Genomic DNA, 24,223 nt, shown 5'->3' with positions numbered 1-24,223 from the left:
CCAGAGGCACTTTTGTTGGCTCTGCGCCTGTTGAAGAGCTTCACGGAAATCGACACCATAAGTTGTGTCACATGACACAGTGTGCCAGAAGTTTAACCCTTAAATGACAGTATAGAGTCTTGTGAACAGTATTCAGTCAGTTTAAAGTAATTTAAATTATGCATTGTGCATAGCGAAGCCAAAATGCAACATCCACACATGCGGACGTGGGGGTCGCACAAGGTTATGATTCTTAAAAATTCTAATTTTGTGTTCCACTGAGAAAATAACACCTCACTGGTTTGGAACGAAAAGGGTGAGTAAAAAATGAAAGAAAGTGGAGTGTTCTGGAAACCTGTATGGAAACTATAATTGTTTATGCAATTCTGTTTGGTGCCACAAGAAGTGCCAAAATTACATACTTTGCTTTAAAAGCCTCCTTCACACATTAGCTCTGGTAAAGCATGGCACTAGCAACGTCAAGGTTATGATTTCGAATCCCAGGGAACACACAGACTGATAACAATGTCCACCCCAAATGCACTGGATAATATTGCTTTGGATCAAATCATCTGACAAATGCATAAAGGTCAATGTGCATACTAGTAGGCGTTCTCAACTGGAGTATCTAACTGTATCAGGCAGCGAATCACTGTGTGCACTCATGTCAAGTTTTCTAATTATCAGAAACAAAAGTTTGACACAATTGTATTTTGTGAAGCCAGGGGTTATCGTTTGAGATTAAATACAAACTACATTACTAGAATAGTGTTCATATTCAAGACATTATAAAGTAATAATAATAGTAAAAATCATTCCTGACAAACTATAATGGGTCTCTCAGGAGCATGAAAAATGCCCTGACAGGTGTCTGTAAAGCTAATAATTCAGCCTGCTAAAAACAAAAAGCATATAACCTTCAAATATGATTGTTCTTCAATAAAAACTGATTTTTCTTTCACAATATATTATTTACTTTGTCTTTGCATAAACCTTACTATCAGTTGTGTCTGCGTTCCAGTGATAATGTATTTACTCTGCCTTACATGTTGACCAACGTTGATGAGTTTTTTACAAAGATACATGAAAAATATAAACAATTTGACAATTACAATTTTACAGCAGAGTTTGGAGAAATCAATAATTTATGCAAGAGCGCTGCAGGACTGTAACCTCAGCCAGCCATGTGGAAAATAGGCTCGCAGTCACCCAAAGAGACCTGTGCCAATAACAATGATGCCCATCAGCCCAACTACTGCTTTATCCTACAGGCTCTTCTCTGCTTACAAAGGAGCGGTTGTTTGTGATTACTGGAAAAGGATTTTTAAAAATCAGTCACATTCAGAACGGGCAGCATGGTGGCTCAGTGGTTAGCACTGTTGCTTCACAGCAAGAAAGTCCTGGGTTTGAGTCCTGGCTCAACTGGGCCTTTCTGTGTGGAGTTAGCATGTTCTCCCTGTGTTCGTGTGGTTTTGCTCCAGTATCCCCCACGAGTACAAAAACAAAAAAACACGCAGATTAAGTGAATTGGAGACTTTAAAATTGCTGCATAGGTGTTAATGAGAGTCCCCCAGCCACTGGGGGGTTGTACCAGGAAGGGCATCCAGCGTAAAACCTGTGCCAAGACAAATACGCAGATTACGGATGTTCTGCTGTGGTGACCCCTAACGGGAGAAGCCGAAAGAAGTAGTCACATTCAGACCAATTCAAATCATTCAGATTTACTTGTTAATAAGTATGATCGATTCACTGAAGAGATCCGACTCAAAAGAATAATTCACAAATCAGACATCACTATGGCGGACCCACTTTACTTAGGTGTCTTTAACTACAATATGCTTAAGTATTTGATACAATGTACTTTTTATGTTCCGTGTTGTTGCATTGTACTTCTATTTAAAGTGCCTGCATTTAATTACATCTGTAGTTACACTGTTTACCTTACCCCTAATTCTAAACCTAACCCCAATCTAAACCCTAACCCTTCTCCTAAACCTACCAGTGCCTCAACCTCAGTAGCAGTAAATGTAAATCTTATATTCAATATGAGAATATTGAATAGAATTTCATTTCAATAGAATTTTCACCATTCACTTTTATTGTATGGAAAAGAATGCAATGGAAGTGTATGGTAACTGAGGCTAACATTCTGCATAAAATCTGCTTTTGTGTTCCATGGGAGAAAGAAAGTCATACCATTTTGAAATATCATGAGGGTGAGAAAATGATAAAATTTTCATTTTTGGGTGAAGTATCCCCAAAAGGACATTTCGGTAACTTTTGTACGATAAACAGTTCTGGTATTTTGTTGGGTCACCACTTGATGTCAGTGACAAAAGAGACAAAAGAGCTGGCTAACATGTATACACACAAACACCAGCACTCGAGTTGATGCATTTATGGGTATCAACTGCATAGCTAAAATGTCATTAACTTCATTTTTTAAGATCAAATACAGTTAAAAAGTGACTGTTGTTGAAAGAATATGACCCTGAAATGTTAATATTGCTAAAGGCGAGGCAAACCACAAAGCGCAGACAGATTGAAATAAAATAATTAAATAGAAATTGTGGGATCATGCCTCTTTCGTGCACTTCAAAGGGACTTTTCTCCATTCTGATCAGCAGGAGGGTAAAATTTAAAGACTAGCTAGATTTACTTCCTTTCATGAATTCTAGAAAACACAGGGATTTTAATGAGAGACATTAGTCTAGAGCTCAGGCCTGTGAGTTTCACTAAATGAAATCCGTAATAGATATTGAGGGCAAAGAGAGCTATGTAAAATCAACAGGGGAGAAAAAAGCCATTATTCGTTGCTGTTATTACGACACGGTCCTCCAACCATAGGCAAAACAAAACTTTAAATAAAACATGATTCTGTTTTATGCTGAATTTGCGATAAACCTGTAGAGTGAGACCTGATACAAACAAAATGGAGAACAAAGAGAAAAGCCTTTGGGTTAAACAGTGTTTCTTACATTCAGTCTATGGAATAGGTAAACAGCACCTGGGCTAATATTTGTACAAGTAGTTCTACCAAAAATGAAAATACGGTCATCATTTACTCGCCCTCAGGCTGTGCCAAATCTGCTTGGTTTTCTTTTTTACATGTAACACAAACATAGATGTTTAGCAGTATGTCCAAGCTGCTCTTTTTCATACAATAACGGTGAATGGGGCTGTTGAGCTCAAAAAGGACAAAAAACAACAACATAAATGTAGTCTGTATATGACTCATACACAATATTTCAAGTTTTTTTTGTGAGAAACAGGCCAATATTTAAGCCTTTATTCATTGAAAATCTTCCTCTTTGCCACAGCTCTCAAATCTAATTTGAGATTGTGCAAATTCACACTTGGTGTGTTGAGACAAACAAGAACCACTAAAGTTTGACATCAAACCTGGCATAATGTGTCTTATTATGCAATATTTTAATGTACAGTACTGTGCAAAAGCTAAAGGCAGTTTTGAAAAATGCTGTATAGTGAGGATGTTTTCAAAAATAATGCCATGAATTAGGGCTGTCGATTTAGCACGTTAATTCATTCCGATTAATTATACAAAACATTTAACGCAATTAATCATGTCCCCGGACTGTAATAGGAATATTCCTACCACTGGAGCAATTCAAGCATGAAGTACCACCTTTTTTCTCCAGGGGGCAGTAAGCAAAACTCCAGCTGTATAGGCAACACGCAGCTTATAGAGAGAACAAACCACACTTACTGACAGCAGACAGCACAAGATGAGAACACGTTCTTACATTCAAAAACAGCTTGATGGAGCACAAATCAAAACGCAGGGATCTCAAGACATGTTTTTTTTAAGTTTCAAAACATTAACTTGACACAGCGACCTAAAAACGGTATGTTTATGATGCGATGCAACCAGAGTGAGATGACCCAAAAGTGCCAATCTGACGCTTGTGTACATTGAAGCGTCCTTAAAAAAGCCCATATAATAAATCTCAGACTGATTGACAAATTCAATTGCAAGATGGATTATATATATATATATATATATATATATATATATATATATATATATAATTATTATTTCTCAAATATTTAGCAAATATGAATATATGCAATTAATTCAAATAGTTAATCGGCATACCATGTAATTAATTCAAATAATATTTTTAAACGATTGACAGCCCTACCATGAATAGGTTTTATTTATTAATTAACTTAATTCAAAGTGCAGTAAACATAGAGAAAACAAAAGATCAATCACATTTCGTGTTATCACCCTATGCCTTTAAAACACCACTAGTTCTCCTAGGTACACTTGTTTTTCAAGGTTGTTGGCAGATAGGTTTTTCCAAGCATTTTGGAGAACTTGCCATAGTTCTATCTATTTAGTGTGAGAAAATGATGGCAGAATACAAATTTTTGAGTGAATTATCCCTTTAATTAAAAAAAAAAAAAAGACTCTCATTTCCAGAACAGATAAAATGTGCAGCTTGGGTAAGGTTGATTAGATAATCTTTTGATTTCTGCTTTCTTTACAGTGCACACTTTGGATCTGTCACTATCCATTTAGGGGAGATGATTTCCTGAGGCTCTAAAAAAAATGTTTTGAGAGGTCTGCATTTTTCAACTGGCTTTCAAGTGGCGCTCATGCTTTAATGAAGGCATCGTTTGTCTGTTAAAAATCATACATCTGTCACTGTAAGAGCGGACAGCTTCACCTTGAAAAGCAACCCATTAATCATTTGTGTGATCATTTATTACACTTCTCACAATATCCATGGCGCATGGAAGGTTGAAAATATCGACTGAACAGTAGTGAGTCCAGTAATAGTATACATTTACTTTATATTAGGGCTGGGCGATATGGCCAAAAATATTATCACGATGATAGCAGGGCTATGTACTGTAGCTGCTAGGCTGCTAATACTTCCTAAGAGGCTGATTTCATTACTGTGATTCAGTTAGCTAGTTTTTATGTATAACTTTGCAGAATTGCTTGCGTTGATGAACATTGGCTAAATACTGAAAATGACTCTTTTTTTCCCGATAAATATATATATTAGTTTATCACCCAGCCCTACTTTAAATTATAGGTAAAGCTAAATTATAGAGTAACTGGCAACAACCAGTTTCTAGATGAGTGTGTTGCTGGTTCTAAACTCTGCTTAAGTACAGTACTTATGTTTGAATCTTAAAATTTTAGAGCCTTGTCAATATATATAAGAAAATATTTCTTCCCAGGGTACAAACAAATTTTACAGCTGCTTCCTGGGTCTCTGCGCCATATAACCTGAAAAGTGGGATTCATTGTATACTATCAGATGACGTCAAATTGCTCAGGCAAGAGACATCTTTATTTGTAAATAGCCCTGAATATATGCATAAGCAAGTGCTTCAGTTCTTCAGATAGCATTAGGTAACTTATTTTTTTTTATTTTGCAATCCCAGTCCTAAAACAGAGCTAAGCTCAATATCCCAGCGCTATGATAAGAGGGTGTTCCACTTGCTTATTTTTAGCATGCAATGCTTTGTTCTTGCCATATTTTGGAGCTTAGCTGTGCTTTCACCATGTGCCACTGGGAGTCCATCACATTACTTCATTATGATACATCTGTTTAACCAAGGCAGCAAATAAAAGTGCTATAAAACTTCTTTATCAGTCAATGTGTTTAATTAAAGTTGGTGTGCAGCTTACTGTCTTGCAATTTACTCTGTTCTACACCCTTGTGAAAAAGACCCCAACGAGCAAAGGATGACATAAGGAGAAAGAATGGTTGGGTAGCAACTAACTAAAAGTAACGACTATATTACATTTTTCAGTAGGGTGACAGTAGATATTTTCTTTTTCAGAATAGTTTAGGTTTCCCAGCAGCAACCCACTTTTTCCAACAAGTGTGAGTGATAAAATGCTACACTAGTGTTTTTTGTCACATTGAATTGTAGCGCTAACTAGCTGGGCAATAATCAAGCACACTCTACTAGTCTGTCCACTACGTCCCAACATAGGCATCATTTTTTTTTATTTTTTTTATGATGATGGGATGTCCACACAACTTTTGCCATGACTGATTTTGTCCCCACCACTTTATGAATGCCTTTTTTATGTTGAAAATGAGGGGAAAAGGGATGTTTCTAATATGGAAGAATTGTCATGCAGGAGTTGTCATTGTGTTAGTTTGTGGTGTAATAAGTGGCAAAGTCAGTGCTAGAATTTGCTGTGGTTATTCTCTTGTGCAAACAGCGGACTGCTCTTCTTTTCCATTGCAAAACTTAACCTACTCTCAATTCCAGTGAAATCCTCAAATAAAACGCAATTTAAAAAAAAAAACTGTTACATTTTAGTCCCCTCACACTCAAGGCAATCTGCCAAGTTACCTAACATTACCACAGTAAATTAGTTAGCAAGAAAGATTAAAAAAAATATATAATGGGACAAATTCATCACTTATTACAAAGGAAATACCAATCTTTAGCATTTTGGCTTGATATATTAATATTAATTTAAATTATTTTATGTATTTATTTATTTATTTATTTATTTACTGAAAGACTAGTTGTGCCAAATAAACACTGTGGGAATAAAGGAATCAGCAAACTGTTTCTTTGTTTTGTTAGACTCTGAGTCAATGAAGTGGCATTCTGCATTAATTGGTCATAAAATAAAGTCAACAAGAATAGACAAACACAATGTGCTTAAGCTAACATCACACAAACAATTATAATCTTTCATTTCTATATTGAACACATCCCATTCAACATTTACAGTGCTGTGGAAAAAGTAAGTGAACCCTTGGATTTAATAACTGGCCGATCCTCCTTTGGCAGCAACTGCCTCAACAAAGTGTTTCCGGTAGCTGCAGATTAGACCTGCACAACGTTCAGAGATGTTAACCGGTTCCAATGATTTCTTCAAGTCTTTAGCTGTCACTCTAGGGTTCTTTATTACCTCACTGAGCATTTTGCGATGTGCCTTTTGAGTCATCTTGGCTGGACGACCACTTCTATGGAGAGTAGCCACAGTACTGAATCGTCTCCATTTATAAACAATGTGCCTAACTGTAGACAGATGAATATATAAGCTCTTCGGGATCATTTTTTAACCCTTTCCAGCTTTATGCAAAGCATCAATTCTTGATTGTGTCTCTTTTTTGTGAGGCATAGTCCACATCAGCAGATGCTTCTTGTGAATAGCAAACTCAAAATGTTTGAGTGCTTTTTATAAGTCAAAGTAGCATCTAACCCACACCTCCAATCTCGTTTCATTAATTGGATGCGAGGCTTGACAACTCCTGACTCTAATTAGCTTTTGTTGATGTCATTTAGGGTTGGGAATGGTAAGGAATTTTATGATTCCGATTCCGATTCCGATTCCTCTTAACGATTCCAGTTCCTTAATGGTTCCAGTGACGATTCCAGTAATTCTTTAAGTCCTTTTTATTTATTTATTTATTTTTTATTATTATTTAGAAATGAGAAATGCAATTCTTATTGCATTTACTACCCTCAGCTGTCTGTTACCAAATAATGAGATCATTTCAGATTTGTACAGCGCAGATATAACAAATCAGAAATAAATGTAATACAGTTCTTATAAAAGGTGTCTCTGCAGACTTTGAGACATAAATACAATCCAATAATAGATCCTTACTTTATTTTAAATAAAGAAATCTAAACCAAAACGAAATGTGCTGGCATATTTCATTAATTAATTTATTATTTTATGAAATTCCACTTATTACAACAAAACTTGTTTATCTCTAATTACACATTGTCATATGAACAACCAGTCAGTAACTGCACTGCTTGATTTAATAGAGACACAGCAGGTCATCGTGAATAAACAGTAACAGTTCCAGAGACAGTTTAGACTGTGTTTTGAAGCCTAATGTTGTACTTCAGGCTTGTGAGACTTCAACAGTTCTTATTTAATTTCGAGTTGGACATTCATAACTTGCACATCAGTATAAGATTACTTGTATACTAGATGCGCTGTGTGTTTCCCACTGTAGATTTAAAAGAACCGGCTCATTAGAATAGTTATTTTGGGATTGGACTATACCGGAAGCGCATATGTTTTGCGCTGTAAAAAGAGCTGGCTCGAGACTCGTTTGACTGGGAATTAAATACACTGGTAGAACTGTGTATTTTTATGCTATGGAGTCAGTCGAGGGCAGCGCTGCTGCAGAGATGCGCTGCTGGAATCACTGTCAGAGTATATGAGGACGGTGTTCCAGCCACATCGGCGTAAAACTGCATGCTGGAGAACCGTTAACAGAACCGAAAGTCACGAAGATCATACGATTCTGGTATTTTTTAAAGAATGGAACCGGTTCTGAACAAGAATCGTTTCTCGGTTCCCAACCCTAATGTCATTAGCCTGGGGTTCACATACTTTTTTCCAACTTTTACTGTGAATGTTTGAATGATGTATTCAATATGTACACAAAACTATAATGTGTGTTTTTAGTTCAAACAAATTGTGTTTTTTATTATTTTAACTTAGATGAAGGTCAAACCAGATTTTAAGACAAATTTACACATAAATGCTTTTTCTTACCACTGTATTTTAACTTTAAATAAATGTGTTTGAAAAAGTAGTGTACATTCTCATGTATTCATGGTGCAAGGAAATAATGTTAATACCTTTTACATGATGGTATGATTTCTATGAACTTGAAATATATTTTAAACTAGATTTTTCACAGTTTTACAACCTTATTTATCAGTGACCCTCTCTGCAGCCTTCTCCACATTGGATTATGGCAATATAGCAACAATATAGCATCAGCAAGTGTACATCAATAGCACACTCAGGGTGCAATATGTGTACACAGGGAATTAAACTGTTTACTCAGAAATCAGACAACACTACAACATGGCCAACACCCCAGACAGTGCACATCACAGGGAATAGAAGGTGATTTCAGACACAGCGAGCTTAGATTTTCTCTAACTCAAAAACTGTAGGCACCATCATGACCACCAATATACCTCTAGCCTCGTCTACTCCACTCCCTACATGAGTGTGTACTGTATGTGTGTGCCGACTCTATAGAGAGCAATCACCTCAATGTGCCAATCACACGAGCACTTGAGCCAAGCGCATGTTATTCATGACTGGGTGAACATCCCCTCTGATCTGCTTATCCAGAACATCAGCGATTGTAAGCTGGGAGTATCTGTCACATCTTACTTCTCAATGCAAATGATAGTCCCATTTTCACCCAAACACACCAACAACTCAAAGTCTTCATGTCATATTGAATTTGACAATGAACAAGAGCGATACGCTGAAAAGTAATTATAAGGGAAACTGCATTGCTGCCCAACCAATCATCTATGTCAACGGCCACGGTGAAAAACATGACACCTTTTTAAACACACCAGATTGATGCAGAGAATATTAATTTGTGCTTACATGGTCATGTCTTTACAATACGTGCGTATGTTAGTAAGGAATAGTTCACCCAAAAATGTAAAATCTGTCATGATTTACTCACCCTCATGTTGTTCCAAACCTATATGCTCTTATCCTTGAGTGAAATTGAAAAATAAGACATTTTTGAAGAATCTCTACAAAGCTCTTTGCATACAAAACAGTTCATATTGACCAGCATTATCAAGCTAAAAAAAAGGAAAACATAATAAAAGCATAATAAATACCTCATGACTCTGTTTATTGTAATCTGCAATTTATTGTTAATTGTTAAACATTTTACTCACTAATAATCTTCACCTTTAATCTAAAGATTCTTCCAAAATGTATCCTTTTGTATTCCACAAACAAAATGCAGGATAACAGCAACAAGGTTTGGAACAACATGTTGGTGAGTAAACAATAACATAATTTTTGGTAAAACTATTCCTTTAATCTATTTTATTTATTTATTTATTTATTTATTTTTAAAGGTATAGTTCGCCCATAAATGATAATTCACTCATAATTTACTCACGGTGTAATAAATTCATTAAGTCTTACTTCTGCGGAACACATATGAAGATATTGTGAAGGATGTATTGAGGTGTTTTTGTCTGTAGAATGTAACTCAGTTGGGTCCAAAACTTTCAAGCTTCAGAAAGAACATAAAATCCATACTTTAATCCATGTCTTCTGAAGAGATACAATCGCTTTGGATAAGAAACAGGCCAAAATTTTAAACTCATTCATTATAAATCTTGAAACAATATAGGAACACAGTGCAGGCTTCAAGATGTTAATTCTTTGACACAGCACACGGTTGCCACTCAATCTCGGTATGATAATAAATCAATAAGACTTTGCATTTTCATTTCTTTATTTGCTTGTCGGAGCTTGAAAGTTTTGGACCCCACTGACTTACATTGTAAAGACGAACACACCTCATACATCTTTCAAAATAAGAAATAAAGTTGTACGAGTTTGAGACAGCATGAGGGTGAGTAAAGCCTAGCACACACTATACAACTCAAGCTCATCTCCGTTGATGCTTTGAGTCGGCGACGTGTCTGCGACTGGTCTGCTACGAGAAGTTTCAGATCGCAAGACTGATGGTCGTGTAGTGAGCTCACTTCTGCGACTTGCCCAGACTAGTCGCAGATGCTACAATGGATTTTAAACCTACTTGAAATCTGGCAGACAAGTCGTCATGTGTGCGCACTGTCCCTACGAGTGAGAGATCAACAATGAGCAAAATCCAATGAAACACAGAGAGAGAACAAGAGGAGAGCAATGCATTGAGAAGCAGGAGACAAAAAAGAAGGAAATAAAATAAAACATCACACGTTTCATCATTACGTTCAGCTTTTTTTTTCTGTTCTGTGCAAAAATGTGCAAAAACTGGCACGCCCCTAACTTTCATGTTGTTTGTTGACATGTTATCATGAATAAACTCTATCTGTGTGAGTTTGTGAATACATTTCAGGATTGTATCTTTAAGATGCATTTTGGGTGATCCGTTTGATCCGTTGCCACTTACTTGCGGATTTAAATGGAAATAACTGTCTGATCAGAACGTTTAAAAAGCGAATACATAAACATACAAAAAAACTGCACGGATCTTCTTCAGTATACTTGACATCAACGTGCATTGAAATAGATGTTCCACAAAAATAATTAAGAATTCTGCTCTAAACTTCATGTTTGTTTTTAGATTAAATGTAAGTATAATTACTTTTTACGCTGTATTATCATGCAGTAATACACTGACGTAATGATTGATGTATGTCGTCATGAAATCAGAGACTCACCCCTTGAAATCCAAACACAAGTGATCAAAAGGGATGACCAGGTCTACATGTGATCAGATAACTCAAAACGCATCTTGAAACCTGGTATAAACAGGGCTTTAGTTGGGGACAAATGGCCGTGTAGTTGATACACCAAGTCTTGTAGTGTGCGCACCACCATGACCGAAAACAAAAGGCTGAGAGTCGTTAAGTGTTTTGTGAGCTTGGCTTAAACAATGACAGAATTTTCATTTTTGTGTAAACTATTCCTTTAACAAGATGTTGCATGGCAGTTAAGAGTAGTTACATCCACAAAAAAATTTAAAACTCTAAATGATTTTATATTTGATGTCATGTCCTCCCTAATCATTACTGTGTTGAGAAATGGACAGACTGTCGCCTTGCCCCCCGCACATAATAAGACCTCGCTCATACATACCTGCCTGTGGCTTTGCAGAAAAATAATGGTGTGTAGCAGCCTGTTCTACCATGTCCACCCCATTAAAGTTCCTACAATTTAAAACTACTTCACCACTGCACAGGAGCAGCCATTACTGCAGAAGTTCATTCTGAAGTCAAAGCCATTTTCTCTCTGTCTCAAAAGCAGATCCGACACAATAAACATTCAGCTTGAAAATTACAGAGCAGTGCACACCAAATGCTTTGGCAGACCTGCAGGCAACAGCTCTGAAGATATGATATATTTAATACATAATTTATTGCCCACAAGGTTTAGTTTTCTTGTTTCCTGTGAGACAGTTAAATTTGTAGAGCCAAAATATTTTATAAGATATATTAGATCACTGTTTCCTCCTTCCGCAGTACTGCACCACTACTAAATATACAGCAACATGCTAAAAATATCTCATACAGTCCATATATATATATATATATATATATATATACACACACACTGGCGGCCAAACGTTTGGATTAATGTACAGATTTTGCTCTTGTTGAAAGAAATTGGTACTTTTATTCACCAAAGTTGCCTTCAACGATCACAAAGTATAGTCAGGACATTACTGATGTAAAAAAAAACAGCACCATCACTATTTGAAAAAAGTCTTTTTTCTTTCTTTCTTTCTTTTATCCACTTTTCTCCCAATTTGGAATGCCACATTTCTACTACTTAGAAGGTCCTCGTGGTGGCGCGGTTACTCACCTCAATCCGGGTGGCAGAGGACAAGTCTCAGTTGCTTCCGCTTCTGAGACAGTCAATCCGTGCATCTTATCACGTGGCTCGCTGTGCATGACACCGGAGACTCCGCATGTGGAGGCTCATGCTATTCTCCGCCCCATTGAGAGTGAGAACCACTAATCTTGACCACGATGAGGTTACCCCATGTGACTCTACCCTCCCTAGCAACCGCGCCAATTTGGTTGCTTTGGAGACCTGGCTGGAGTCACTCAGCACACCCTGGATTCGAACTCACGATTCCAGGGGTGGTAGTGAAAAAGGTAATTTTTGATCAAATCTAGACAGGCACTATTTCCAGCAGCCATCCATCCAACACCTTAACCTTGATTAATCATGCTAAATTGCTAATTTGGTACTAGAAAATAATTTGCCATTATATCAAACACAGTTGAAAGCTATTTGGTTCATTAAATGAAGCTTAACATTGTCTTTGTGTTTGTTTTTGAGTTGCCACAGTATTGCAATAGACTGGCATGTCTTAAGGTCAATATCAGGTCAAAAATGGCAAAAAAGAAACAGCTTTATCTAGAAACTCGTCAGTCAATCATTGTTTTGAGGAATGAAATTGCCAAAAAACTGAAGATTTCATACAAAGCTGTACACTACAGTCTTCAAAGACAAAGGACAACTGGCTCTAACAAGGACAGAAATAGATGTGGAAGGCCAGATGTACAACTAAACAAGAGGATAAGTACATCAGAGTCTCTTGTTTGAGAAATAGACGCCTCACATGTCCTCAGCTGACAGCTTCATTGAATTCTACCTGCTAAACACCAGTTTCATGTACAACAGTAAAGAGAAGACTCAGGGGCGCAGGCCTTATCGGAAGAATTGCAAAGAATAAGCCACTTTTGAAACAGAAAAACAAAAAGAAAAGGTTAGAGTGGGAAAAGAAACACAGACATTGGACAACCGATAATTGGAAAAGAGTGTTATGGATCTTAACCCCATTGAGCTTTTGTGGGATCAGCTAGACTGTAAGGTGCGTGAGAAGTACCCGACAAGACAGCCACATCTATGGCAAGTGCTACAGGAAGCGTGGGGTGAAATGTCACCTGAGTATCTGGACAAACTGACAGCTAGAATGCCAAGGATCTGCAAAGCTGTCATTGCTGCACATGGAGGATTTTTGATGAGAACACTTTGAAGTAGTTTAAGAAGTTCTGAATTTATTTTTCAAATTGTAATAGTAATTTTTCATGTTATTAATTTTTCATGTAATTAATGTCCTGACTATACATTGTGATCAGTTGAATGCCACTTCGGTAAATAAAAGTACCAATTTCTTTCCATAAGAGCAAAATCTGTACATTATTCCAAACTTTTGGCTGCCAGTGTATGTATATATATATATATATATATATATATATATATATATATATATATATATATACACACAGTATATAAACGATTAGATAAAGACTGGGGTACCTCAAAATATCTCCAAGACAACATGTATTTTAATGCCATTGTCTTCACTTGTTTCACCTCAAAACAAACAATATGAACTAAAATAACATATTAATGAATCAGTCAAAAACACTCACAAATTCAAAATATTGGTTGAATTTATCAGAGTGGTTATTAAATCTGACTGACTGTATGTTTATAAGACAATGGGTAGTCACAATGTACAATTTGATTATTTTTAATAAATTATTACTAAATAATAATTATTATTTTATAGAATGATTTTATCATTAATAATTTTGTAATATTTTTTTTTAAAATACAATAATTATTAATATGTTGAATATTAATATAACAATTAAATATACATATTTGATTACATACTTTTTACACAATTAAATCATTTTGCTAAATAAATATAATATTTAAATAAAAAAAAAAATCATTAAATATTTTAATTTAACCCTTTAAGCACAGATGGGCCTGCCGGTGGGCTTTTTTAAAAAATGTTAATAACTGCAGTCTTGACCAACAAAAAATAGGTATAATTTTAAAGCTTAGAAAATCTACTTTATGTAGGCATTATGCCCAAAACTGAACAAGTGCTTTGAAATTGGAAAAATCAGACAGATAATTTATTAAACATTTTGCACTGTACATATTATTGTAATTGGTAAAAAAAAATCCAACCCATCAAATAGCCATATGTCATAAGTTGTTGAAAAGCTATCAAAGAGTAGAATGCATCCAGCCTATTTGTTTTACTCACAGACAAAAATATAGCGAGTAATAGCTAAGCATATGTCTTTGACATACATGTTTCATGTGAACAGGTGTTTTTGTGTGCACAATGTGCACACAGCATCTGGTTTTCTGCATCTTGCTATCTGGCTACAAACACGTTAGCTTTCCTGAATCAGATGACATCATCATAAATACTGTAGCGCCATAGAACCATAAACCAGTCGGATTGCTCCAACCAGATTGTTCTGATTGCTCCAACCAGTGGTGATAGTCCTCCATATTTGGGCAGAGATGGCACCAAGAACATGACACAGACTCAATGATGACTAAAATGCCACAAAATGAAACTCATTCTGTGAAATCTCATTACTAATATCATGTCTGCATGCTATGCAAACCTTTAGTCATTGTTGTGTTTGCATGTGTAATTAGTTCCTATGTAGTATTATTATACTTTATTTGTTTGGAAAGGCTTTTGGACACTTTAAGATGTTTTTGGACACTAGGATGAATTATATTTGTAATGATATAACTTTTGATTACTTTGCTGTATCAACACAAAATGTTATTTAGGTATAGTTGACGTGATTGGGAACAAAACAAAAGCAGTTTTTCAGATCTACCTTACTTACAACCTGAGATATATAATGTCAAATCAGAAAAATAAGAAAAAAAAGTTAACTTTTGGCCCAAGATTTTTCAGCAGTTTCTTAATAATAATAATAATAATAATAATAATAATTCCTAACATTTATATAGCGCTTTTCTAGGCACACAAAGCGATTTACATAGTATAGGGGGAATCTCCTCAACCACAACTAGTGTGCAGCATCCACCTGGATCATGCGACGGCAGCCATAGTGCACCAGTATGCTCAACACACACCAACTATTGATGGAGAGGAGAGTAGAGTGATGTAGCCAATTCAGGGATGGGGATAATTAGGAGGCCATGATAGATAAGAGCCAATGGGGAGAATTTGTCCAGGACACAGGGTACACCCCTACTCTTTACGAGAAATGCCCCGGGATTTTTAATGACCACAGAGAGTCAGGACCTCAGTTTAATGTCTCATCCGAAGTACGGTGCCTTTTTACAGTATAGTGACTCGTTCACTATACTGGGGCATTAGGACCCACACAGACCACAGGGTGAGCACCCCCTGCTGGCCTTTTAGACTGAGTGTCTCTATAACATTAAAAAAATTAAACTTTTTCTTTAAAATGATACCAAACACTTGACTTTTTGTCGAGTTATAATCTTTTAATTACGGGTATGCCACTGAAACAGGAAATCTTTAAAAACACCCTCTGAGCTTAAAGAGTTTAACATTTAAATATATGTTAAAAATATTATTGTTTTGCTTAGTATGTGCTCTTAAACATCACTGCTTTCCTCCAAATGGTAATGTCTACAATTGCTTATGTTAGCGATTTTATCTGTAGTCAAAAGAAACAAGCTGGGCCAAATACTAACCAACAAATTTTTGTAAAAATCATTGCTGTAGCCCAAAAAATCATTGCTGTAACCCATGGTGACTTGATTTGTATGACACACCTGCAAAACATCACAAATACCAAACATTCACACATGACATCCTCAAAACAAAATGCAATAGATACAATCTCACCATTTTCCCTGTAAACTAATTGAGGACTTTGACAGCTTTTTGAAAACAAAGTCTGAGGCACTTCTCAAAACCACTTATAAAATCTGAACGATTATCTTAATCAACAGCAGAAGCACAATATAACAGAAGAACAACGGCTTTAATAATAATATGCAGATTGCCCTCCAAAAGTAACATCTCAACTACATAAAAACCCTCTCAATCGCTCTGTTAGGATACAGGATGAAACGGGAAGGATGAAAGTGAATCTGCTCGTATCAAACCATTAGTAATGCATATGCCAATTTCACAGGCTTGTTTGTTTATACATTTTAATGTACAGCCACCGGGCAAATGTAAAATTTCACTGACATAAAGAGCTTGTGACAGAGGGTGACAGAGATTATAGCTGTTAGAGATCCGAAAAAAATCATGTTGCTTGAGGAAAACACTGTAATAGTTTCAAATTAACTGTATCATATTTTGAAAAACAGCAACATGTTTTGTTTTATCTTTAGTGAAAAAAATAATGAGTCCACACTCAAAATAGGAAAAAAAACATACATAAATATATTACTACAGAGGCCGGTTACATTGTTTAATCTTTAAACAAGAAAATGCGCACATACCTAAAAAGCATGACATACCATAAAACACAAAGGTCAAGTTTGTCATGACAATCCTTTTTTAGCTGTGGTAAAAATGTCATGCCATTGAGTGTGAGCAAACAAACATTCTGAGCAAATCTCATTACAAAAGGAAAACGTGCAGAGGAAAGGTGTGCAATCTGTTGATTGGGTCATGAATAATTTACAGCAGATGCCTAATTGGATTTTTTAATGAATAAACTAAATCTCAATGAGTGACTGCATTAACTAGTACACCTACATTTATAGTAAATACAATTTCAAAACTAGAATACAGTAATGAACAGCAGCATTTAACTAAATATTATGCTATAAACAGAAGACCTAAAATACTATGCAAGGTCTTAAATTGGTGAGGCACATTTTAGAACAACTGATTTACATTCACCATCCAAACAAACTGATTGGCTAAAAAGAATCAGACTTTCCAACACTACATATGAGAGAGGACATTCTTTGAAGACTGCGTTTGATTATTGCCTCAGCTCACTCCGCTGCAATACAACCCTGAAAGCACACATGCACAGAGGTGTAAATAGTACTTAGAAATTATACTTAAGTGAAAGTATTGACACTGAGTGAAAATTTTACTCAATTAAAAGTCCAAGTATCTAGCCAAAAATATACTTGAGTGAAAGTAAAAAAGTATTCACATTAAATTGGACTTAAGTATTAAAAAAGTAAAAAGTAACTTTTTTCCTGGCTAGAATAAAATTAAGAGAGGAGATTGTAAGAGAGAGAATGTTGTGGCCAAATACACTGTGTGTGGATTTCATTGCTGGAATAAGTGACATTTAAATTAAATTGGATTGGTTTGTTAAGCATTGCACATGCGAGACAAAGGATGGGAGTATGAGTCCTGAAGAGCACGCAAGTCGACAAGTGAACCAAAAGAGTCAAAGAGGCACCACAAAATGATGTGGTTGCTTTAGCAATTGTGTTATTCATCTCATGTTAGCTTTTTATGACACTACTGTTTAGGTTTAGGTTTAGGTTTAGGGTTGGGAGGTAGTTTTGGTTGATTTTAAACTCTATAGAGCATTAATCCTAAAAATGTTTGGGAGAACATTTCACCCACTTTTAACACCACACAGTGGACATTTCACTGAAGCAATATGTGTCATGAAGCAAAAAAATGTATTATGCTAAAATGTTGCCAAAGTCACATAATGTTCATAAAATCAGGCTGGGCTTTTGTGATGAACTGTCAAAATGTATTGTCTTCACTGCATGGGAGAAGGCACACATAAATTGCAATGTCAGAGCGCCCAGTTCCTTGAGACATATACAGTGTTAAAACAAATTTTATAAAAAAGCTTTCTAGAAAGTTAGTAATATCATTGATTTTACAAATTGTTCTCTGAAGTTTGCTACCAAAATTCAGAATGAAATTACTGTGTACGATTTTGTTGAGCAGATGGATTCATTCAATAAAATTCATTTTTATTATTATTAATATTATTATTATTACTGTTTTTATAGGAATTATCACCTAACAACAACAAAAATAAAATTTTAGCAAATAGGGAGTAGTAATTCATAGACATGATTTAAATGTGAAGGTTTTGCATGTGTAGAAGCAAATGACACATGTACACATTTGATTACAAAAGTCTTTTGTTTTTATATACAGTATACTGTATATATAGTGTATACATTATTTGCAATGTGAATAATCATTTCCGACTTTTACATTCAAACCGTACAATCTGTAGAAATAGGTTTTACTACAGAATAAAGTTTAGGATAAAAAACGTCAGAATTTCTCACTTCGTGCTCTTGGTTTTGAATGAATATCATTACATCTGGTCGAGCAGTCACATACAGTCTAGTCACACAAATATTTTAAGGCATCCAATGCTCAAATCAGATCTGAAATTCTGCTTCTGCAGATGGCTGATAAAATCTTGTACAATCAGGCAAGAAACACACTGACAAAGAGAGTAGAGTGGCTAAAAGAAGCTACTCTGAGAAGCTGAAAAACAAGTTTTCAGTTAATGACCCTGCATCAGTGTGGAGAGGCCTGAAAGACATTACTAACTAAAAGACCCCCCCCCCCCCCCCAACTCTGTAGGGAATAAACAATTGGCTGATGATCTGAATGTGTTTTGCTGTAGATTTGAAAAGCCCAGTCTCAAACCCCACACCCACTCTGACCTTCACCTCACACAAACATCAACACCTCCTGCAACCACCCTCCTCCCCCCTCCTGCTACTCAAACTGCACTTAAGATCTGTGAAGAGGACGTGTGCTGGGTCTACCGGAAACAAAAGAATAGGAAAGCACAGGGCCCAGACGACGTTTTGCCCACTTGTCTAAAATCCTGTGCTGACCAGCTGGCCCCCATCTTCAAACAGATTTTCAACAGATCACTGGAGCAGTGTGAAGTTCCCTCCTGTTTAAACGCTCCACCACCCTATCCCAAAGAAACCCAAAATTACAAGACTTAATGACTACAGACCCGTCGCTCTGACATCTGTGGTCATAAAGTCATTTGAGAGACTGGTGTTGGCCCACCTGAAGGACATCACTGGACGCTTTCTGTATCCCCTTCAATTTTCTTAGAGTAAACAGGTCTGTGAATGATGCAGTCAACATGGGATTGCATCATATGCTGTAACATCTGGACAGACCAGGGACATATGCAAGGATCCTTTTTGTGGGCTTCAGTTCAGCTTTCAACACCATCATCCCAGCTATTCTCTGGACTAAATTAAACCAACTCTCTGTTCCCACCTATATCTATCAGTGGATCACCAGCTTTCTGACAGATAGGCAGCAGTTAGTGAGACTGGGGAAATTCACTTCCAGCACCTGTATGATCAGCACTGGTGGCCCCCAGGGATGTGTGCTCTTCCCACTACTCTTCTCCCTGTACTCAAATGACTGCACCGCCGAGGACCCCTCTGTCAAGCTCCTAAAGTTTGCAGATGACACTACTGTCATCTGCCTCACCCAGGATGACGATGAGTCTGCGTACGGAAGGGAGGTTGAACAGCTGTCTGTCTGGTGCAGTCAAAAAATTCTGGAGGGTAACCTCCTTGTGGTCACTATAATGTCAATATGTACTGTCTCAGATGTCAATAAGACATTCCGCAGATGTCTTTAAAATGTTTATTATTTAGAAAATTTGTAAATCTGATCTTTTTAAGATTTTAAGCAGATGTTAATTAGATTGTGATGATTTTCAGATGAAAAGATCTAAAACAGACATCTTGGAGATGTAATCATACAGTACATTGACATCCAAATTATACATACAAACAATACATCCAAGACAGCAAATTATCCTAGCAAACAAGATAGCGCTAGCACTGTTTGGATGAGAGCGTTTAGGAAATAGGAAATAGAATTTATTAGGTTCTCAATAACGGGCAAACGTCTTGCGTCCTGCTTCATTTCAGTCTCTCACTCTGCAGTTATTCTTTCAGAGGGAATCGTGGCTCCGAGCGTTCACAACCCCCCCCCCAACATATCAGTCTGACAGCACTGCTGTGAATTATATCAAACCACAGTCTGCACAACTCTGAGAACATTCCCCTCTGCCCTGAGGAAACAGACCAACAAATGTAGACCGAACCGCAACAAACAAATCAGCCACTGATCTTGATACGGTTCATGTCTCCCTGACTCCTTCACAGCTACATTATTTAAGTATGGCAGACCAGGGGAAACTGTAATTGTAAAAAAAAAAATTGTCTCATTTTTCAGAGAACCCCGCAAATAAAAAAACAACATCCAATTATTCATAAATAATATTGTATGTGTTTATAATCTTATAATAAACAGAAATAAAAAAGAAACAATCTTTTTTTGAAATACTGATTTCTCCTGCCACTGAAGTTAGATCTGTCTCTGTCAAAAAGAGGTACATAAATGAGAACACTAGTGTGCAATTTATCAAAGTTATATCTCTGAAACCGAGTATATCCACAGACTGTGTTGATGATCTCCTCGATAATTTTAACTCAAAAGTTAAAAATGATGGCATTGCTCCTGTAAAGGTCCAGACGATCACTGGCAGGAGTAAAGCACCATGGAGAAACACAACAGCAGTGCAAAACATGAAAAGAAAATGCAGGAAAGCAGAACGAATGTGGCAGAAAACACAACTTGATGTCCATTATAATATCTATAAAGACAGCCTTCATGCTTTCCATTTGGAATTAGGCACAGCTAGGCAGACTTTCTTCTCAAACATTATTAACAGCAATATAAACAACACCCGCACTCTTTTTTGCTACTGTAGAGAGACTAACAAACCCCCCAACACAGGTTGCCTGTGAAATGCTCTCTGACAGAAAATGCAATGAGTTGCATCTTTTTTCATGAAGAAGATAAATGATATTAGAATGGCGATCAGCTCGTCCTCATGTTGCACTGAGGTCAGACAGCACCCACCACAAAAATGTAAAAAATTAGTCACTATGTCTGATTTTGAGGAAACTGATGGCAAAACCCTGGAAGAAATAGTACAGCATCTTAAACTTCAACCTGCTGTCTTGACACACTCCCCACAACATTTTGTCAAAAATTTCCAATTTCAAATCTTCCTTTTATAGGCAAAATCATTGAAAAGTTTGTTTTCAATCAGCTGAACAAATTCTTAATCTCGAATGGCTACTTGGACAATTTACAGTCTGGTTTCTGACCGCATCATAGCACAGAGCTCATAAAGATCCTAAATGACATTCGGCTAAATACTGATTCAGGCATTATATCAGTGCTACATCAGTGCTGCTTTTGACACTGTTGACAACAACATTCTCCTAGACAGATTGGAAAACTGGGTAGGGCTCTCTGGGATGGTCCTCAGCTGGTTCAGGTCATATCTAGAAGGTAGGGGTTACTATGTGAACATAGGCAACTATGAATCTGTGTGGACATCCATGACGTGAGGAGTACCAAAAGGCTCAATTCTTGCACCACTCCTGTTCAACCTGTATATGCTCCCACTAAGCCAAATTATGAAAAAGAACCAAATTGCATACCATAGCTATGCAGATGATACCCAGATCTATCTAGTCCTATCGCCAAATGACTACAGCCCCATAGACTCTCTGTGCCAATGCATTGATGAAATTAACAGTTGGATGTGCCAAAACTTCCTTCAGTTAAACAAAGACAAGAAATTCCAAAGGTGAATACATACCTTGACTCCAAGGGCCTAAAGAAATCATGTAAGACATCTTGGTGTAATTTTGGAGTCAGACCTTAGTTTCAGTAGTCACATCAAAGTAATAATTAAAAATCAGCCAACTATCATCTAAAAAATTTAGCCAGTCAAAATTGTATCCAGTCAAGACTTGAAAAACTTGTTCATGCATTCATCACCATTAGGGTAGACTACTGCAATGGACTCCTAACCGGCCTTCCCAAAAAGACCATTAGACACCTGTAGCTCATTCAGAATGCCACTGCCAGGATTCTCACCCGAACCAAAAAATCTGAGCATATTACTCCAGTCCTCAGGTCTTTACACTGGCTTCCAGTTACATTTAGAATTGATTTTAAAGTACTATTACTCATTTATAAATCACTCAATAGCCTAGGACATAAATGCATTTCAGATATGCTTGTTGAATATAAACCTAACAAGACCTCTCAGATCATTAGATTAGATTGTTCACTCAAAACAAGGTGAGACAGTGTTTAGTTATTATGCCATCTGCAGCTGGAACCATCTTCCAAAAGAGGTTAGATGTGCCCCAACAGCAGCCACATTTAAATCCAGACTGAAAACACATCTGTTTAGCTGTGTATTTTCTGACTGAGCATTGTGCTGCACTTATTGATTTCACTGAATCATTTTGCTTTTGTCTTTCTTTCATTTTAATTATTCTATTTTATTATTTGTATTTTATTTTTATATAACTTTTTCTCAATGTGTGTGTGTAAACAATTTTTGGTTATCCTCTGTTTGATCAGGGAAAGTTAATAACAACTGAAGTGTGTGTTAACAATATTGGTTATCCTCTGTTTGATCAGGGAATATTAACAACAATCGAAGTGTGTTAACAATTTTTGGTTATCCTCTGTTTAATCAGGCAAGGTTAACAACAGTTATGGATGGTGTTAACAATTTAATATTCTTTTTCTTATTATTCATTTTAATAATGTAATGTTTTTTAAATGTATTTTATTACTTTTTTTTCTTTTAATTTTATTCTTAATTGTTTTTTTATTTTTTTTATTTTTTATTTTTTTATGTATCCTGTATTTTCTTTAAAATGTATATGTAAAGCACTTTGAATTGCCATTGTGTATGAGATGTGCTATATAAGTAAACTTGCCTTGTCGAGTGTTTTTTTTTTTTTTTTTTTTGGTAACTTTGTAAACATGTAATTCTGGTTCTGTTCACTCTACTTCACTTTGAAAAGTTTTGTTTCATTCCACTAAATAGCAGCAAGCACCAGAATTGCTTTTTTCTCTCTATCACATTCCATCACAATATACATATCTGAAATGTAGGTGGCACTCTAACGCATTTTAGCCCTCAAAAATTTGCTCGTCCATAGACATTCAGTCTAATTTTCAGTTCATGCACCACTCCCATTGTGTCATTGAAAATCTCGGCCTATGAGTGGACTAGAAGCTCAGTCTAGGTGTCATTAGAAAGCTGTGATCCCCCACCCCCCTTGCAATGATATATAACATTCTATTATCTATAGTCAAAAACATATTTTTATGATGATTTGTTTAGCATGTTTTTCCTGCTGGATGGCATATTTTGTTCTGGACATCTAAGATATAACATTGGATTAGTCAGCTAAGCAAGCTCACAGACAAATAAAAATTGGTCATGTTTTAGAACACTGCCTAAGGTAAAAGCAGATATAAAGTTTTTGGCTACTTGGAGCTAAGAGCAGCAGTTATCAGAGCATAAATGAGACGTTTGTATTTGATGACCTCCAGAAATCATATTTCACTTTGTGATTCTTTTGGAAATCTTTCGAACTGTGTTATTGGGACAACAAAAAATCTGTACAATCACACTCCTGAGAATGAGAGCTTTCATTTGATATATGACTTGTCCATTTAAGTGCTATGTGAAAGACTTTTATTTTCATATAAATATTTCTACCCCATTACCTCTAGGAGGCCTTATTTTGTTATTTTATGTAAGATAAATGCAGAAGTGATCTCTGAAAAGTTCATATTCTAAGCTTTCAAATGATACCTCATATGCCTGATTTATGTATACAGAGACTTTAATGTTTTAAACGTAAACTTTTTTTGCGATATAGCGCCGCCAGTGGGTCAATAGAGTTTAAGGTTAACATCCGTCCGCAAATGTGTCCTGATGTGTCTCCGACAACACAAAATAATCTTTGGTGGACTTCTAGCAAATAGGCCGGTGTTCTTTAACAATAAAACAAAACAAACAAATACAAAATAGCAAGTACACTTACTCACGGGACATGTTCAGTGTCCGTCTTCCTGTTTGCTCA

General features: G+C 36.2%; 1 protein-coding gene across 5 annotated transcripts in view; it reads right to left on the bottom strand.

Annotated features, from left to right (window-relative positions):
* Nucleotides 1–24,223, bottom strand: part of LOC127410426 (neurexin-3b) — a 491,153-nt gene that overhangs the window by 218,652 nt on the left and 248,278 nt on the right. The gene's annotated exons all lie outside the window — the stretch shown is intronic.

This window comes from Myxocyprinus asiaticus, chromosome 19 (genome assembly GCF_019703515.2).
Source record: "Myxocyprinus asiaticus isolate MX2 ecotype Aquarium Trade chromosome 19, UBuf_Myxa_2, whole genome shotgun sequence".
NCBI classification, from domain to species: domain Eukaryota; kingdom Metazoa; phylum Chordata; class Actinopteri; order Cypriniformes; family Catostomidae; genus Myxocyprinus; species Myxocyprinus asiaticus.
The sequence above is the reverse complement of the archived record's forward strand: the minus strand, read 5'-3'. Positions and strand labels throughout refer to the sequence as shown.